Source organism: Hylobates moloch, unplaced genomic scaffold (genome assembly GCF_009828535.3).
Source record: "Hylobates moloch isolate HMO894 unplaced genomic scaffold, HMol_V3 SCAFFOLD_18, whole genome shotgun sequence".
Taxonomy (NCBI): Eukaryota; Metazoa; Chordata; class Mammalia; order Primates; family Hylobatidae; genus Hylobates; species Hylobates moloch.
The window spans coordinates 66,941,753-66,962,452 of NW_026652293.1; the positions used below are offsets into that span (position 1 = coordinate 66,941,753).

At 38.7% G+C, this 20,700-nt stretch overlaps 1 pseudogene; it reads right to left on the reverse strand.

Annotated features, from left to right (window-relative positions):
• Positions 1–1,613: 1,613 nt before the first annotated feature.
• Positions 1,614–19,032, reverse strand: LOC131381877 (small ribosomal subunit protein uS19-like; annotated as a pseudogene).
• Between the last annotated feature and the right edge of the window lie 1,668 nt (positions 19,033–20,700).

The window sequence follows — 20,700 nt, forward strand, 5'->3', positions numbered from 1 at the left end:
GATCTCCTGACCTCCTGATCTGCCTGCCTCGGCCTCCCAAAATGCTGGGATTACAGGCGTGAGCTGCCACACTGTGCCTTTTTAAAAATCTTTTTAGTCAGCTGTCTTAATTCAGGCTGCTATAACAAACTTATTTTTCATAATTCTGGAGGATAGAAATCCAAGATCAGGGTGCCAACATGGTTAGGTTCTAATGAGGGTCTCTTCCAGGTCGCAGATGGCCGTCTTCTTCTGCAGGGGCTCACACCTATCATCTCAGCACTTTGGGAGGCAAAGGCAGGAGGATCACTTGAGCCCAGGAGTTTGATTGAGACCAGCCCGGGCAACGTAGTGAGACCCCATCTCTACAATACTTTTTATTTAAAAAATAAAAAATTAGCCGGGCGTGATGGTATGTGCCTGTGGTCCCAGCTGCTTGGCAGGCTGAGGTGGGAGGATCACCTGAGCCCGGGAGTTTGAGGCTTCAATGATCCATGATTATGCCACTGCACTCCAGCCTCAGTGATAGAGTGAGACCCTACCACAAAAAAAAAAACAACAATTACAACCAAACCCACCTCCCATTTGGTGGGTTACAAGAAAAGGCAAATGTTTGCTCGTTCTCACTGGTCTGCAGGCGATTGCACTTTGGCTGACTTAGGCTGGGCTCAGCTGAGTGGCTCTGCTGCAGATGAGGATCTGTCTGGGCTTGGCACCAGGCTAAGTGTTGGGCTCAGGTCTGTCCATGTATGTTTGTTCACGCAGCAGCTGTAGGGGAACTTTAAACAACAGAGGAGAGAAAGTGCCCATGGAGAGGATGCCCAGTGAGGACTGGGTCCTCTCAGGATTCCACCTACCAAGGCAGCATTAGGCTGCAGAACCTGAGAGCACGTGTTGAGAATATGCCACCCTAAAACATGCTGCTCTGGCATGTTGACTGTTTTGAGTAAAAGGCACTTGAAAAACAGCTGGTACAAAAAATTCACTCTGACCTTCCTTCCTGAACTTGAACTCCCAGCCTTGCACAGTCCTCCTGCCTTGGCCTCCAAAGTGCTGAGATTACAGGCAGGAGCCACCACTCCTGGCCTGATCTTCCTTCTGTTTCTTAAAAACAGGAGATGAAATTACCATGCACAAGATGCCCTCCCCATACCAGAAGGAAAATGTCATTCTTATCATCAAGGGCAGAAAGTCAAGGCCAAGGGAATTCTGTACAGACCTTGTTAAAATAACTGTTAACTTCTTTTAGCCTCCCCACAGAATTTAGTTATTTTTCTACAACTTACTAGTCTTTGTCCAACTCAGTATGTAAGTGTTCAACTCTAACCGCATCTTTGGGTCTTCATTGCCTTTTAAAGGCTCCCATGTCATGTAAAACTTGTCTTAAATAAATGTGCCTGCTTTTCTCCTGTTGATCTGTCTTGTCAATTTAATTATAAGGCCCAGCTGAAAAATCCTAAGAGGATAAAGGTAAAATTTTGCCTCTCCTAAATGGGTGAGGGTGGTGGAGGCAGAAGCCCAGTGAAGACTAAAAGAATGTTTTGTCTTCAGAGTTTTAAACACACATATATATAATAACATACACATATATACACACACAATATAGATACACAATAGCTTATATATACATATATATGCTTCAAATCAGCACATTTATTAGTCTTTTTTTTTTTTTTTTTTGAGACAGAGTCTCGCTCCGTTGCCCAGGCTGGAGTGCAGTGGCACTATCTGGGCTCACTGCAACCTCCACCTCCCGGATTCAAGCAATTCTCCTGCCTCAGCCTCCTGAGTAGCTGCGATTACAGGAGACCACCACCATGCCTGGCTAATTTTTTGTATTTTTAGTAGAGACGTGGTTTCACCATGTTGACCAGCCTGGTCTTGAACTCCTGATCTCAGGTGATCCACCCACCTCGGCCTCCCAGTGTGCTGGGATTACAGGCAAGAGCCACCGCGCCTGGCCTCCTTAGTCTTTAATAAGCCTTGTATTCTATCCAGAGATGAATGAATGGAACTCCCAGTTATCAAGCAGTCCCTGGCACACCCAGACACCACTGAGTCTCTTCTTTTTAGGTTGTATCAGAATCATTGCCACTGGCTTTCCACATACTTCCTATCTTTCCAACACCTGTAGAACTACATAGTGCTACATTTAAACAATATACTAGAGCTAAACAATGAAAGACAATGATAGCACAATGACAGTAAATGCAAAGGAACAAAACTTGAGTTACTTCCATTCTTCTTTTGTTCTGTGTGACCAGTGGAAGCCTCTGTGTGTAAAATTAAACAGAGAGAAAACTACACAGTGTAATATTTTTCTTTGGTAAGTACAAACTTTGGTTTACGCATGAAACAGTTTACTGATTACTGAATATATTTAATAGTAAAATTTATTATTTTGTCAATTGTCAAAATTAAAGAAGGAATCAAGAAAATAAAACAGTATCGGAGATATAACTTATTGGATTGTTGATTTTGGATGTGAACTCTTAGGTAGGATTAATTAAACATAAAAATATTTGCAAACAGCTAGATTTCAGGCTTACACAATGTACAGGAAAACATCAAGCTTTAAAGTTGTACCTTAAAAATCTAGGCAAAAAATTTGTGCAGAAGGGTTAGCAACTATGCAACATAAAGTGAGAAAATTTACACGTTCATGGAAAAAATAATTACACTTCAGAGAAGAGTGCAAAGAGAAGTTACAAAAGCAGCCACATTGCCAGAAAAAATCCCAAGGGCAATGTCTCAAAACCTTGAGTATTTTCACCAAGAACTGAATATCCATTGTAATGCAATAAATTAAATAATGGTAATGTTCGCTATGATTCAGTGATGTTTTCTGATTTTTTTTTTTTTTTTGAGATGGAGTCTCACTGTGTAGCCCAGGCTGGAGTGCAATGGCGCGATCTCAGCTCACTGCAACCTCTGCTTCCCAGGTTCAAGTGATTCTCCTGCCTCAGCCTCCCAAGTAGCTGGGACTACAGGCGCCCACCACCACGCCCAGCTAATTTTTCGTATTTTTAGTAGAGACGGGGTTTCACCGTGTTAGCCAGGAAGGTCTCGATCTCCTGACGTCTGACCTGCCCGCCTTGGCCACCCAAAGTGCTGGGATTACAGGTGTGAGCCCCTGCGCCCGGCCCTTCTGATTTTTACAAAAGAAAACCTCTAGAAGTTTTTACAAATGTAAGAAATTTATGATGAATTTTCAGATAGAAATAATCTAGTGAAATGATTTTTTGACTACAGAGATGTTTGAAAGTTGCTAGAATTGAGCCAAAAAGAAATGTGGACCATATTGCAGTTTCTGGAATTCATTGTGAGATGGGATTTTTGTGAATATCTGCCAAACTTATACTTACTGAAGTCAAATAAAATATAGAGATGAATCTCTAAATTTAAAACATTTTATGTAGGCAGCAATAATTGCAATTTGGGGCACATAGACCAGGTGGCCTTCAGTATGTCTGAAGAACAATGGGAAGGTTGTACATTTTATAAAAAGCGGAAATGTTACTTATTGTTTTTCCAGAAAGTTCACTGGTACCAGTAAAGTGTTGAGGAGCTGGCAAGCTCTGATTGGTGAGTGATGGTTGTGGAGAAAACGTGTCTAAGAGTCTTAGCAAGTTATTTCAGCAGCTATTAGATAAAGCCAGTTTCAGGGTACAGCAGGCAGTTTTGGCAGCCAGACTTGCAGAGAATTACATTCTTGGATCAATTTCATGTGCCCTGAGTGCTTTTTCCCTTTAGCCTCATGACTCTAATTTAGTTGGGTATGACAAGAATGACCCAATTTGTATGATCAACTTTCACATACTTAAGGCTTTTTCTAAAGATTCATGTATCTTTTCTTTATATGAAAGAATTTTTTTAAGTTTATACTAATAAGAAGTATTTTTATCAACTATGATTGAAGATAAAAGGATATATCTGGCTACACTATCTATAGATCATAAATATATATAGAAGAAAAATTTTTATAAGGTCACTGAAAAATTTGCAGGAGTTAAGGCTTGAGAATATAAACATAATGGTTAATTCATTATTTGATAGCTCAATATGTAGGAATACATTTGTTTGTTTTAAAAAATATATCTACATAATTAAAAGTGCTATCCATTGAGGGTTTTTTTCTCTTTTGTGTATTGTAATTATTTTACTTTCATTTTCTTGATTATATATACAAAATTCAATAAAGAAAATATTCACTGTGTTTCTTTTCTCATCATTATCATATATCTCTATTATTACTGCAAATAATTTTATTATACAGAGGAGGAGGGTTTTAAAAATGATCAACTCTGAGTGTCAAATATGTTAGGTACAGGACCAGGTGAGGCTGAGGGCTTGGAATGCAGCCAGGGAGAGTGGTGAAATTCTGTAAACGGAGTAACTGGAGGCCCCACTCCCCTCCTCAGTACACACAGTGCTGCCCTTGCACGGGCAGATGTTCTCACCTTCGGGTCTTGCATTTGTGTTTCCTCCATCTGGAACACACTTCCACTAAACACTTCCATGACTTGTTCCCTTACTTCCTTTAGGTCTCCCATCAGAGAGATTTCCTACGCCTACAAAAAGACTAACCCCTGTCACTCTCTATCCCCCGACCCTACTTTATTCCTCTTTAATTAGTTCCATGTGATACAGTATACATTAATTTGTTGATTTTGTTTTTGTTTGTCTCTCTCAAATGGAATGCAAGCCCATGAGATCAAAGATGTTGTTTTGCTCACTGCTCTGTACCCAGCACCTTGGACATCACCGGACATATAGTAGTCAACTATTTTGGAGTGCATTAATGAATTCACTGGAGAAACAGAACCTGAGAAACTATGCACTTGGGGGTACGCTGAAAGACCAGAACAAGGCATGAATTTACACATGAGGAAATTCAATGAAAGTCTATCTGCTCAATTGTGTTACCTTCTGCCTCATTCTCCAGCCCTGACTCCATAAGGTCAGTGTCAGGCACCTATTCCCTCCTCTCTATTATACCCCGGGCAAGATGTTGAGAGATTCCATTTCAAAGAAACTGAGGGGCTAGGGAAGAGAAGTTTAGGTATTGATATGTGAAGTCCCCCAAAAAAGCTAGTTTGCTTCTTGATCACTGTGTAATGAAGCCTACCAATGCACTGGCTCCACTTAAACATCTGCAGAACTAGAAACCAACCACCCAGCACCAGACTCTTCGCAGCCAGCCAAGAATCACCCAATGTTTGAGTAAGACTGCTAGAAGAAAACAGAGATAAGAGTAAACAAACTAAAAATAGAAGGAAATAGACAACAGAAAGCAAAAGATAATAACATCAACAAAAACACACAATAATCAGTGTTCCCAGAGGGATAAGAGAAACTACATCCAAAAAAGCAAGATGAGATGTTATATTTAAAAAGAAACAATCAGGGAATAAGAGCTTTCAGAGCAGAATAAATACATATCTTTTTAAAAATCAAAGAAGAAAGAAGAAGAAAGAAGGCCTGGTGTGGTGCCTCACACATGTAATCCCAGCACTTTAGGAAGGAAATGTGAGTGGATTGCTTGGGCTCAGGAGTTTGAGACCAGCCTGGGCAACATAGTGAAAAATATATTGTATTTGTGAATATCTGATACTATATTTGTGAATATATGCAAACTTATACTTACTAATATAGAGATGAATCTCTAAATTTAAAACATTTTATTTGGAAAAGAATAATTGCAATTTGGGGCACATAGACCGGGTGGCCTTAGTATGTCTGAAGAACAAAGAGAAGGTTGTACATTTTATAAAAAGGGAGCTTGCCATCATTAGTCATCAGAAAAAAATAAAAATTAAAACCACGGTAATATACTATTATCCTCCCAGGATGGCTGAATTAAAAAATACTGAGAATATCAGGTTTTGATAAGGATGTGAACTCTCTGATATCCACAGTATAAAATGATAAAACCATCTCAGAAAACTGTTTGGCAGTTTCTAATAAGGTTAAATACACACTTATTTATGACCTGTAAATTCTACTCCTAGGTATATATCTAGGAGAAATGAATGCACATGTCTACAAAAAGGCCTATAGAAAAATGTTCATAGTAGCTTATTTACAAATGCTAAAGACGGAAAACAGCCCACATATTCATTATCCATAAACAGATACACATACTAAGATGGAGTCATACAATGGGATATTACCAAACAATACGAAAGAATAAACTACTGATACATTTAACAACATAGATGACTTTCATAAGAATCATTATGAGCAAAAGAAGTCAGACGTAAAATAGCACATACTGTATAATTCCGTTTACATGATCACTGATCAGGTCAAACTAATCTATGTTGAAACAAATCAGAATAAATGTTCCCTCTTATGGGAGGAGGGTATTGATGGGAAAAGGGCATAAGGGGACATTTCACGGTGATGGAAATATTCTAGAGGATGGATAACCTGGGTGATAGTCACGTAGAAAGAGTCATCAAGCCATACGCTTACTATTTTTTTTCATTTTAGCATATATAAATTGTAACTCAATAAAGTACTGCAAAGAACAAATCAATTCCAGCTGTAGCTGACAATTTAGTTTCAGAGAAATCCACATTGCAAACACATAGAAAAGTCACCAAAGCAGCAAGAACTTGCCCAGAGAAAAGGGAAGTCTGGAGGAATTTTCTTCTGACATTTTTTTTTTTTTTTTTGAGACAGAGTCTTGCTCTGTCGCCCAGGCTGGAGTCCAGTGGTGTGATCTCGGCTCACTGCAACCTCTGCCTCCTGGGCTCAAGCGATTCTCTTGCCTCAGACTCTCAAGTAGCTAGGATTATAGCTGTGAACCACCATGCCTGGCTAATTTTTGTATTTTTAGTAGAGACGGGGTTTCACCATGTTGGCCAGGCTGGTCTTGAACTCCTGGCCTCAAGTGATCTGCCTGCCTTGGCCTCCCACAGTCTGGGATTACAGGCGACAGCCACCGCGCCTGGCCTCTGACACTTTCTTTTAAGGCATTCGCCAATTCAAAAGCAATCACTCAGACCTTGAGAATTTGAGCAGAGCTTGCGACCAATATACAGGGCTAGAGAGATGAAAATTAAAATTCAGGTTCCACCAAGAAGAAGATGCCTTGCTATATCCTCAGGCATTCAGCTGGGGTCCCAAAAGTCTAACTCCAGTAATTGGGTAAAAAGAAAGAGATTAGCATATTATTGGCTTCCTGTGGCTGTTGTAACAAATGACCACAAACTTGATGTCTTAAAACAACAGAAATTTATTTCCTCAAAGTTCTGGAGGCCAGAAGTCCAAAATCATCATCATTGGATCAAAATAAAGATGTCGGCAGGGCTGCACTGCTTCCAAAGCCTCCAGGAGAGATATGTTCCCTGCGGGTGGCTGCCAAAGCTGGAAGCGGCAGGGACCATCCTCCTTGCTGTGAATACGTAACTCCAATCTCTGTATCTGTGGTCACACTGCCTCTTCCTCTGCTGTGTGTCAGATCTCCCTCTACCTCCTTCTTACAAGGATATATGTCCTTGCATTTAGGGCCCACTTAGATAATTCAGGATACTCTCCCCATCTCAACATTCTTAGATCTTTAACTTAATCACCTCTACAAACTCCTTTTTGTTGTTGTTGTTGTTGTTTGCCATGTAAAAAAAAAAAAAAAAAAACCCTAACATCCACAGGTTCAAGGAATTAGGATGTGGATATTCTTGATGTAGGAGGGCAGTCATTATTCAGTTGAACCATACCTCACAAACTAAAGCCTAGCCTTGAATAAATGTAATCTATGATGAGATTGAGGTAATATGCCTCTAGTCTAACTGCTAGACAAAAGCAAAAGTAAATTATCCACAGCCTTAAAAATATACCCATAATTTTTCATTCATAATGTGTGAAATGTCAATCAAAAATAACTAGGCTTTTCTTTAAAATAGAAAAAATCAAAAGGAAAATATAGGCAATATATATATAGACCCACAGAAGATACAAATATTGGAGTTATCAGATATGGATTTTCAAATAACTATAATTACTATGTTCAAGAAATTAAATGACAAAATAGAAAATTTTAACATACAACAGGACACTTGAAAGGAGACACAAATGGAAATCCTAAAAATGAAAAATACTTTTTCTAACATTATATAACAATAGATTAAACACAGGTGGAGAAAAAAATTAAACTGGAAAGCAGGTCAGAAGAAAATATTCAGATTAAAGCATGAGAAACAAAAGTATGGAAAAATATTTTTAAAAGTGTAAGAACTATATAGCACACATTGAAAAGTTTTAGCATAGTACCATTTGCTCACTAAAGGGAAAGTGAGACAAAATGGAGTGACCACAATATTTAAACAGTTTTTGGCTGATAATTTCGCAAGCTAAATACACTAAGTCGCAGATTTAGAACACACTGTTAAACCCAAGTACTGTGGACATTAAGCTCAGACTGAAGAAGCACTAAGAGCTACAACTCATCACACATTAAAAGTAGTGAAAACCAAAGAGAAAGATAAAAATTTTAAATGCAAGTACAGGGACAAAAAAGATATATCACCATCATGGGTCCAATAGGAAAATATATCACCATCATGGGTCCAATAAGAAGATATATCACCACCATGGGTCCGATAAGAAGACAAACTATTGACTTCTTAACAGATAGAAGACTTAGATTACTCACTGTGAAGTGAGAATAGTGTCTTCAAATGGTGAAAGAAAATAACTAGCAATCTGAAAATTTATACTTTGTGAAAATATCTCCAACAATTAGGAAGAAATCAATACATTTTACAGCAAATAAGAATTGAGAGAGGGCCGGGTGCGGTGGCTCATGCCTGTAATCCCAGCACTTTGGGAGGCCAAGGCAGGTGGATCACAAGATCAGGAGATGGAGACCATCCTGGCTAACACGGTGAAACTCCGTCTCTACTAAAAATACAAAAAAATTAGCCAGGCCTGATGTCAGGCCCCTGTAATCCCAGCTACTCGGGAGGCTGAGGCAGGAGGATCGCTTGAACCCGGGAGGCAGAGCTTGCAGTGAGCCAAGTTCGGCCACTGCACTCCAGCCTGGGTGACAGAGTGAGACTCCGTCTCAAAAAAAAAAAAAAAAAAAAAAGAAAGAAAAGAAAAGAAGTTCTTCCGGTAGAGAATGAAAATCACTCAAACAGAAGCATGGAGAGAAGACATATTGAATTTGTCTAATGAAAATGGTGTATTTGGGGCATACCTAAATAAATGTTTTGATTTATTTTTGTTTGGAGATAGAGTCTCACTCGGTTGCGCAGGCTGGAATGCAGTGGTGCGATCTCAACTCACTGCAACCTCCGCCTCCTGAGCTCAAGCGATCGTCTCCCACCTCAACCTCCTGAGTAGCTGGGACCACAATTGTGCGCCATCACACCTCGCTAATTGTTTTATTTTTTTGTAGAGATGGGGGTCTCGCTATGTTGCCTAGGCTGGTCTTGAACTCCTGGGCTCAAATGATCCACCCACCTTGACCTCCCAAAGTGTTGGGATTACAGGCATGAGCCACCACATCCAGCCCGATAAATGTTAATTGTGCAAAACAACAATAAAAACATCTTGTGGAGTTTGAAATATACATACATACATATATACACACACACATTTATATCACTAAAACTTACAACAATGTTACAAAAAGTTAGAAGGAAGTATATGGAGTTAAAATGTTGTAAACTTCCAGGATTGTCCAGAAAATAATAAAACTACTAGGTTATGTTAGACTTTAACAAAGCAAAGATGAATTTTGTAATATTTAGATAAGTACCTAATAAAAAACATGGCAAAAAGATTGTAACTATATATAACATTGGGAAATGACATACATGTTGGATTAATAGAAAAAAAGCTGGAAATAACAACAGTGTAATGTGAACTTTATGACATATGTAAAAGTGAAATTAATGACAACAGTACAAGGACAGGTAGGGAAGAAATTGAAATATACTTTTGTAAGGTTCTTATACTATACATGAATTAATGTAGGATTAATTAAAGATAGAATGTGTTAAATTAAAAAGGTATGCTATAAATTCCAAAGCAACCACTGAAATGAAAAAAAACAAAGAGCCAGTAAATAAGCAATAAATTATACAAATATTCAATAATCCAAAATAAGGCAAAAAGAGGTAAAATGAACAAATGAGACAAACAAAAACCAAATTTTAAGATCATAGATTTAAACCTAACCATCCTGATAATCAACATAAAGTATAAGTAGCCAAAGTAAAAGAGGTTTCCCTCAAGTAAAAGAGGTTTCCAAATTGGTTTAAAGATAAACCCAACTATACTCACCCTACAAGAAATGCATTTTAAATATAAACACATAAGTCAGTTAAAATAAAACAGTATACTATGGTAATATCAATCAAAAGAAAGCTAGAGTGGGCCTTATTAATATCAAAAAAGTTGATTTCGAAGCAAAGAATATTATCACAGATAAAGAAGGTAATTTCATAATTATAAAGTTGTTAATTAATCAAAAGAATGTAACAATCCTAAACACGCTCCTAATGAGAGTTTAAAAATACATGAAGTAAAAAATAATAGACCTACAAAGAAAAATAGACTAATACACAATTATAGTCAGAGATTTCAATACTACTCCATCAATAATTTAGAACAAATAGAAAATCAACAAGGATATAGAAAATTTGGCAACACTCTCAGCCAACTTGAATTGCTTGATATTTATAGAACACTTGACCCAAAAAGAGAAGAATAAACATTGCTTTTGAGTATACATTAAACATTTACCAGACCATATTCTCAGCTATAAAACAGAATGTAAGCATTCTACAATTGAATTTAATTAGAAATCAATAACATAACGATTTCTGGAAAATCCGCAAATATTTGGAACCTAAACAACACACTTCCAAGCAACCCATAAATCAAAGAAGAAATCAAAACAGAAATTAAAAAGCATTTTAACTGAATGAAAATAAAATACAATATATCAAAATTTGAGAAATGCAACCGAAACGTTACTTAGAAAATGTTGGCACTAAAGTACTAGATTAGAAAAAGAAGATAGATCATTGACCACAGCTTCAATTTTTAAAAAACTGGGAAACAAAAAATTAAACCCAAAGTAAGCAGAATAGGGAAATAATAAAGATCAAAGTGGAAATAAATAAAATAGAAAATCAGCTAAACCAAAAACTGTTCAGTGAGCAGGTCAATAAAATTGATAAACCTCTAGCCAGACTAATAAAAAAAAGAAATTACAAGTTGCCAATATCAGAAATGAGAGATGTGATATCACTATAGATTCCACAGATATTAAAATGATGATAAGGAAGTATTATGAACAAACTTATGCCAATAAATTTGACAAGTTAGATGAAATGGACAAATTCCTTGAAAGATACAAACTGCAAAGCTCACCTAGGAGGGAATACATGACCTGAATAGCATTATATCTATTAAAGAAATTAAATTTGTAATTAAAAGGTTTCCCACAAAGAAAATTTCAGATTCAGAAGCCTTCACTGATAAATTCTACCAAATATTTAAGAAAGAAATAATACAAACTATAAATAAATTCTTTCAGAAAACTGAAAAGGTGGAATAATTCTCAATTCATAAAGAGTCCAGCATTATCCTGATACCACACTAGGCAAAGATATTGCAAGAAAAGAAACTATGAAACAATATATCTCATGAAAGTGAATGCAAACATTCTAAATAATTGTTTAGCAAACTGAATTCAAGAATATCTAAAATGGATAGTATATCCTGACCAAATGGGGTTTATCTCAGGAATGCAAGGCTGGTGTAACATTTAAAAATCAATCAGTCCAGGTACGGTGGCTCACTCCTGTAATCCCAGCACTTTGGGAGGCTGAGGTGGGTGGATCACTTGAGGTCAAGAGTTCAAGACCAGCCTAGCCAACATAGTCAAAGACTGTCTCTACCAAAAATTAGCTAGGCATGGTGGCACACACCTGTAGTCCCAGCTATTCGGGAGGCTGATGCGGGAGAATCACTTGAACCCAGGAGGCAGAGGTTGCAGTGAGCCAAGGTCGCACAACTGCACTTTAGCCTGAGTAACAGAGCAAGACTGTCTCAAAAAATAAAAAATAATAAAATAAATCAATGTAACTCACTATATTACCAAACTAAAAAGAAAACCATATGATCAACAGACACACACACAAAATTTTTTGACAAAAGCCAATATCATGTATGAACTCTCTCAGAAAAGTAGGAATAAAAGGATCAATCTAATAAATGACATCTACAAAAAGCTTATAATTAATATTACTTAATGGTGAAAGATCGAATGCTTTCCACCAACAATCAGAAACAAGAATAGGATGACACTCAACACTCCTATTAGACATTGTACTAGAGGTTTTAGCCATTGCAATAAGCTAGGGAAAAGAAATAAAAAGTATCGGCTGGGCGCAGTGGCTCACGCTTGTAATCCCAGCACTTTGGGAGGCCGAGGCAGGCGGATCACGAGGTCAGGAGATCGAGACCACGGTGAAACCCCGTCTCTACCAAAAATACAAAAAATTAGCCGGGCGTGGTGGCGGGCGCCTGTAGTCCCAGCTACTCAGAGAGGCTGAGGCAGGAGAATGGCGTGAACCCGGGAGGCGGAGGTTGCAGTGAGCCGAGATTGCGCCACTGCATTCCAGCCTGGGCGACAGAGCAAGACTCCGTCTCAAAAAAAAAAGTATCCACATTGAAAGGAAAAGTAAACCTGTCTATATTCTCGGACAACATAATCATCACTGTAGAATATACGACAGAATCAATGAGAAATGGCAGATCTGAGATATGCTCTTACCTTTTTCCAAGTGATCCTCCTTGAACTTTTTGCTAACCTCCTAGCCACCCAAAATAAAGGCTACATTTTCCACTCCCCTTGCAGCAAGGTGTGGCTTTGTGACTACTTCTTGAGATGTGAGTAAAAGTACTTTGTGGCAACTTGTAGAGACTTTCTTAAAAAGATAACTGGTGTACATCATGAGGTAAACTTGGGGATAAAAGGAGCCTGACTGAATCCCTTCATGGAGTAGTGTTGGCATAGCAACAATGGACAACCTACCTCTGAACTTTTACATAAGGGAGAGATACAAACTTCTAACTTGCTTAACGCATGACATTCAGTCTTTGTTACTTGCAGCTGAAGAAATTTTAAAAATTTATTTAAATCTCCTTGAAGACAGACAAACTTAGAAGAGATGGAATATAAGAAAAAAATAGTAGATCAGTCCAATAAATCCAACATCCTACTAATAGTTCATGAAATACAGAACAGAGAAAAGAGAGAGGAGGAAATTTCTCAGAACCAAATGACATGAGACTCTAGATTAAAAATATTCACCAATACTCACACTAGCTAAAGATATGGAAGAGACTCATATTAGGGGATGTCATTGTGAAGTTTCAGAATACCAAAGAAGATCCTGAAAACTTCCAGAAAGATAAGTAGAGAATACTTACAAATTATTGGTCAGAATGGCTTCATATTTCTCAATAGCAGCATCAGAAGCCAGAGGACAAATAATCAAATGCCTTCAAAATTCTGGGGGAAAATTATTTTCAGCTTAGAATTCTAGAGCCAGCTAAACTCTCAATCAAGCACAAGGACAGGATAAAGATGTTTTCAGATATTCAAGGGCTCAAATACCCTCTATGTACTCTTCCAAAAGAAGATTGGAAAATATGTTCTACCAAAACAATGAATTAAAACAAGAAAGAAGAAGACATGGGATCCAGGAAAGAGATACATCTGACACAAAGGGAAGTCTCCCAATGAAATTTTTACAAAGAGCAAGCATTACGTACTGAAGCAGAAGGAAGAAATTTCCAGGAAATAAAGACATATAGTTGATATTTGACTGAATAGAAACATGTTGTTAATATACACATGGGGGAAACAGTGAAATAATTGAAAAAAATTAACAATAGGTAGATAAAAATTCAGGTCCTCAAAAAGGCTAGTATCAATCACAGGAGAAAGGAAGGAGAAAAAAGAAAGGAAACATAGAAGTAGTATATTACATGGCTCAGCAGTGCACTTCATTGGTATAACCATAATAATGTAAAGAATAACAATTGATTTAACCAAAAATCATACCAAAATTAAATTAGAGGAATGTAGGGAATATAGTTAGGAAGAGAATGTAAACTGGAATGGGCAGGGCAGGTGCACAGAAAAATGGCTTAAAGTTTGGACTTCCTAGCCAAATTGCCTTGCTTCATATCCCAGGACACCTTCTACTAGCTGTATGATCTTAGGTAAGTTACTCAACTTCTTTGTACTTCAGTTTCTGCATCTGGAAAATGAAGATGATACTACTTACTTCAAAGAGTTATTGTAAAGATAAAATGAGTATATATATATATATAATATACTGATAAAAATACTTGGTATAAAGTAAATAATAAATGTGTATTTATCATATTATCATGAACATGGTAGGAAGTCAATATATGTTCTCTAAACTTGAAAAGTTAAGAAATATTCTATATAGAAATGTGGAGATAAGAAAAATGGAAGAGTTGAAAATTGGGCGAAATAGGGGATAGACTATTGGCTTTCATAAAATCCTCGTAGATCTCTTTGATTTAAAATAAACTTTGTGGCCAGGCATGGGGGCTCACACCTGTAATCCCAACATTAGGGAGGCTGAGGCAGGCAGATCACTTGAGGCCAGGAGTTCGAGACCAGCCTGGCCAACATGGCAAAACCCCATCTCTATTAAAAATACAAAAATTAGCTAGGCATGGTGGTGCATGCCCATAGTCCCAGCTACTCAGGAGGCTGAGGCATGAGAATTACTTGAAGCCCAGATATGGAGGTTGCAGTAAGCCAAAATTGTACCACTGTACTCTAGCATGGGAGACACAGCGAAACTCTGTCTCAAAAAATTAATAAATAAAAATAAAATAATAAAAAAATAAAAAATGAAATAAACTTTATACATAGACTACCATGATAAAAATAAAACTTAATACCAAACAAGGTGGCCTTCTTTCCAAAAGCCCTCTGCCTATTGAAAGGCAGCTGAGTGAGACTTAATGAGCTCTTCCTTCATATAATGACATTTGCTATATTTGGCCAACTTTCTGCTCCACCATTAAGCCCAATTATCTTTGCTGACACTTAGAGCACATTTACTTTAGATAGGAAATTGAAGGCCAAACAGAAGAGACAAAGTCCCTACCAAGTAAACATGGCCACTCCCCAGAGTACTACACAAAATAATATATCACATTTTCTATAATAGACCTTAGGGGTTCAAATCCTGGATCTGCCATTTAGTAGCAATGTAATTTTTGACAAGTAATTCACCTCTCTATGTTTATTTCTTGTGAATTGTACCAAGTCTGCGAGGAAATCTATAGGTCATGCCCTACCTTCTTAAGAATCAGCTCTTAAGCAATAGTCATTAGAGTAATGTTAGGCAACAATTTCAGTGAACAGAAGTCCCCAGAGCAACCAGAGAAAGTAGAGCACACTCTGTTCTGAGAACTCTTCTGTAAAATAGAAAGCATGTCCTGAACCAGACCCCAGGCCCTTCATTACACGATCCATCTCTGGTACTTGGAAGATCATGAGATAATAGCCTAGGGGCTATAACAGCCCCTGGCCAGAGGCCCATTTACTAACCCAACTGGTATAAATGGAAAAAGTTTTATAACGTAACTCATTAAACTTAATGCAAAAGTATAACATAATTAGGAAACACACCTTTTATTTCTCTAAAGATGGAAATACATCTGGGGATTGAAAATCTATGAGGTGTGAAGGAAAGGAGACAGAATATTAGCTACCACACTTATTTGCATATCTTTTTATTCTTTTTGGAAACATGTGCGCCTTTATTAGCTGAGCCACTACTTGAGAGGGATGAAGCGGGAGGAGTGGGTGGCCCCGATGCCGGGCCGGCCGTGTTTTACGGGCTTGTAGGTGATGGAGAACTCGCCCAGGTACTGGCCAATCATCTCGGGCTTGATCTCCACCTGGTTGAAGGTCTTGCCATTGTAGACGCCCACCATGCTGCCCACCATCTCCGACAGGATGATCATGTCCCGCAGCTGCGGGTTCTCCATGGTCGGCTTCCGGCTTCTCCATGGGCGGTGCCTCCTTCTTGGCCTTGCGCAGGCGCTTCAGCAGGGAGTGCTGCTTCCGCCTCAGGCCCCGATTCAGCCGCCGCCGCTGGCGCGCACCGTACAGCTGCATCAGCTGCTCGTAGGACACGTCCAGCAGCTGGTCCAGGTCCACACCGCGGTAGGTGAACTTGCGGAAGGTCCGCTTCTTCTTCTGCTCTACTTCTGCCATCTTGCCGGCTCCTCAGAAAAAGCTATTTGCACATCTAAAGATAGTTTTCCTGATGAAAGCAATCACCATTATTAACAGGTGTGAGCATAAATGGCTAACCATCATGATCAAGAAAGTTTCAGCTGATAATAAGCTTCAGTATTACTTAGATAATGCTCTTTTATACTATTAATATTCAAGGTATTTATTTAAAACAGACGGATGGATTTCCATGAAAACCTTCTCTATTGCCTAGGTGACTAAGGTTCATGCTGGCACTACTAGATTATTTTAAAATTTTCAGGAAATTCAGGTCTACTTCGATTTTTAAAATCATGCATCCTGGTTAAGTTAAAACTCTATTTCACTATTCTCCCATGTCACATTTAAAACGTTTCATATAACCTCAAAAAACACAAGCAAAAAATGAAGTCTCTAATTGATCTTGTGAATTCTACAACTCTTCCTATTAACCAAATGGATATTAAAGAGGGTACAAATACCTGAAGGTTTTATGAAGGATTTATTTGATAAAATCCATAATGTATTTAGTTTTCAATCAAGCTTCAAAACAGAATGGTGATTCAAATGTCTGGGACAGGAAAGGCAATGCAATTTAAAGGAACTCACAGTAAGTGTCAAGAGCCTCATCCCTGAGGCTTGGTGAAAGGTTTAAATAAGATAATGAATGTAAATCATGTGTACTGACTACATAGTAAGTAATCAATAATATCTGCTACTATCATTGAGAACTATGGACTGGATGCTATTATACATGGGAATTCTGTGGTTAGACAAGCATAGCCCAAAGATTTTTAATAATCACCAACCTGGAGGGAAGTCACTGTTAGGGATATGATGAGGGCTATGAATTTTGTATGCTTTGATAGTCTAGTTAGAAAAGCATAGTTGAGGCCGGGCGCAGTGGCTCACGCTTGTAATCCCAGCACTTTGGGAGGCCGAGGCGGGCGGATCACGAGGTCAGGAGATCGAGACCACGGTGAAACCCCGTCTCTACTAAAAATACAAAAAAAAAATTAGCCGGGCGTGGTGGCGGGTGCCTGTAGTCCCAGCTACTCGGAGAGCCTGAGGCAGGAGAATGGCGTGAACCTGGGAGGCAGAGCTTGCAGTGAGCCGAGATCGCGCCACTGCACTCCAGCCTGGGGGACAGAGCGAGACTCCGTCTCAAAAAAAAAAAAAAAAAAAGCATAGTTGAAGATGTCTATTAAACCTGCAGGGGGTGGCAGTGCTAGAAGAGATAATTCCATAGTTTGAATGACAGACTCAAGATCAAAAGGAGCTCAGACTGAGATGATGGACTATAATAAACAAGATATTTAAGCATGTTATTCTCCTGCTTAATTACTTTCAGTGGCTCTCTGTTGCTGACCACTGAATGCCCTAATATCTCAGCATGGCATTGAATACCCTCTACATTAGAACCTTGTTCTGGATTTTTTTGGTATTTCCCACCACTCCCCTACAGATGCCCATCTCTTTATCTGAGCTTCTTGTTGTTCCCAGATCTTGCCCCTACCGTACTACCTGTTTCTTCTTGCTATAGACTGAATGTTTGTGTTCCCCAACCCCAAATTCATATGCCCAATCTAGTCCCCAACGTGAGGGCATTTGGATTGGAGGTGAAGCCTTTGGGAGATGATTAGTTCATGAGGGTGGAGTCCTCATGTATGGAATTCATGCCCTTATACAGGAGACTCCAGAGAGCTCCCTTGCCTCTTCCACCTTCTGAGGACACAGGAACCAGGAAGCAGGCTCTCACCAGCCACCAAATCTGCCAGCTCCTTGACCTTGGACTTAGCCTCCAGAACTATGAGAAATAATTTTTTGTTTTTTATAAGCCACCCAGTTCATATTAGTCTTTCCTACACTGCTATAAAGAACTACCTAAGACTGGGTAATTTATAAAGAAAGAAAGGTTTAATTGACTCACAGTTCCACAGGCTGTACAGGAGGCATGGCTAGGGAGGCCTCAGGAAACTTACAATCATGGCAGAAGGCAAAAGGGAAGCAAGCATGTTTTCAAGTGATGGCAGGAGAGAGAGAAAGTAAAGGAGGAAGTGCGACACACTTTTAAATAACCAGATCTTGTGAGAACTCTATCACAAGATAGCACTAGGGGGATGGTGCTAAACCATTAGAAACCATCGATCCAATCATCTCCCACCAGGCCCCACCTCCCAACATTCGGATCACAATTCAACAGGAGATTTGGGTGGAGACACAGAGCCAAATCATATCACAGTTTATGGTATTGTTATTGCAGCCTGAACAGGCTAAGATGGTGCTGCTGTTCCATTCATCTGAACCAGCCTGTCCCCCACCTGTTTCTGAAAATCCTATTCATCCTGTTTGGCTCAACTCAAAAGTTATTTCCTTCATGAAGTAGTTCCCAGTCCCCCAAAATCAAATAAGCACCAAGTCTGCCCTTGAGTGCCAACTATCTCACACCACTGCCTCATATTGGATGTCTTGGTGACCTTGGTCAGTCCTCTTATTAACTTCCAAGTCTCCTAAAGGCAGGAACTGTTTCAATTATGCAGACTACATTCTTAAAAGTATTCATGAAACAAATAAATAAAGTGATAAACATGAAGTCCTCTGTTTGTGGCCAAACCAAAATCATTTCAGGAGAACAGGATGAATGAAAAATCACATCTTAGGGTTGTAGTTGCTAGAAGTAGAATAAGTGCAAATATCGTGGGCACTAAAAGCTAATAAAAACATAGGGTACACTATCCAGAGGACAGAATAACTCTCTGATTACCAGATGTGAGGCAATTAACATTCTACGTGGGTTCTGATTATTGAATGCTTAAAGAATTGCTCTAGTGTGGGCTTGTGGTGGGAAGGGGCTTCACCTGTAGTGTGTTGAAGTATCATTTACTATGCCAATAACAGCACATTACTCACCCTGGAACCTGATTAATCTCTATACATCCTCAGAACTAAAGGGACAAAAAAGCTCAAATCTTAGGTCTGTCATGGCTGGAAAGGGGACAAACTGATCAAAAGTATGGCTTCATCTTATGTTATGGTGGGAAATAATAGAATATTGGCTGCTATGAGGGATAGGCTGGGAGTCAGGTGGGAGGTGAACATTAAGGAGAGGGACTGACCTGAAGCCTATGGAGTGTCACTGTAACTCCATCACAGGGTTAATTTTGAGAGGCATCTATGTTTGTGCAGTTGTGTTTTCTGTAAACATTATTGTTTTGCTCCACTGTGGTATTTCTTAAAAAGTGTTTTGGAATAGTAAGGAAAGGGGCCAGGCACAATGGCTAATGCCTATAATCCCAGCACTTTGGGAGGCTGAGGCAGGTGGATCACTTGAGGTCAGGAGTTCGAAACCAGCCTGGCCAACATAGTAAAACCCCGTCTCTACTAAACATACAAAAATTAGCCAGGTGTGGTGGCACACACCTGCAGTCTCAGCTACTAAAGAGGCTGAGGCAGGAGAATCGTTCGAACCCAGGGGGCAGAGGTTGCAGTGAGCCAAGATTGCACCATTGCACTCCAGCATGGGTGTCAGAGTGAGACTCTATCTCAAAAAAAAAAAAAAGAAACAAAGAAAGAAGAAAAGAAAAAAAAAAGAAAAGAAAAGAGATTAGATTAAGATTAAGTACATATTTCCTCTCCCACTTCAAGTCCTGGAAATAGAGGATCAGAAACACTGAGGAATTCTTTAGGATAGAAAGGAGATGGGATTTTACTTATGGGAAGACAGCAAATAAAAACTGCAACTTAACACATACACAGGTGAAAGTGTTAGCAAGAGTAGGAACCATTTGCTCTACCTAACTCCAGAAAAAACTCGTGCTGAAATGAAAACATAAAGCAGGCAGTTCTGAGCAATTCCCATCCTTTCTCTACAAAAAGAGACAGGGTACTAAATAAAACATAATTTAGCAATCACAAGCATGAACAGATAGACCACAAAATTTACCGAGCATTTAAGCAAGATCAACAGTATGAATGAAGACATTAAACCAAAAAGTCAGAGGCACTACCATCTAAGGAAAAGGAATAAATTATAAATTAAAAGAACATAAGAGAACTAAAATAAGGTGTAATTAATGTTTTCAAAAGATAGCGTAAAACAAGAGCAAGAACAAATTGCTTTATCATATGGGATCTAGCCTTCAGCTCTGAATGTGAGATCCTATTACTGACAAAGTCTGTCTTTCCAAAATGGGGTCTTTATCTGTTCAGTTCAGAAACCAATACACAAAAACAAAAGTGAGCATCAAGCAGTTCAGGTCTCATTCGATGGCCATAGAATTGAGAAGTGGGAGCTTGGCTCACAAGTCAATTTCATAGCTCTTGCAAGTGAGTACATCACAAATGTAGGGCATCTTTAATGAAAGGGTTAAGCATTAAGAGCAAGAGGAGGAATATTCATGTCTTTTATGGGAATGGGC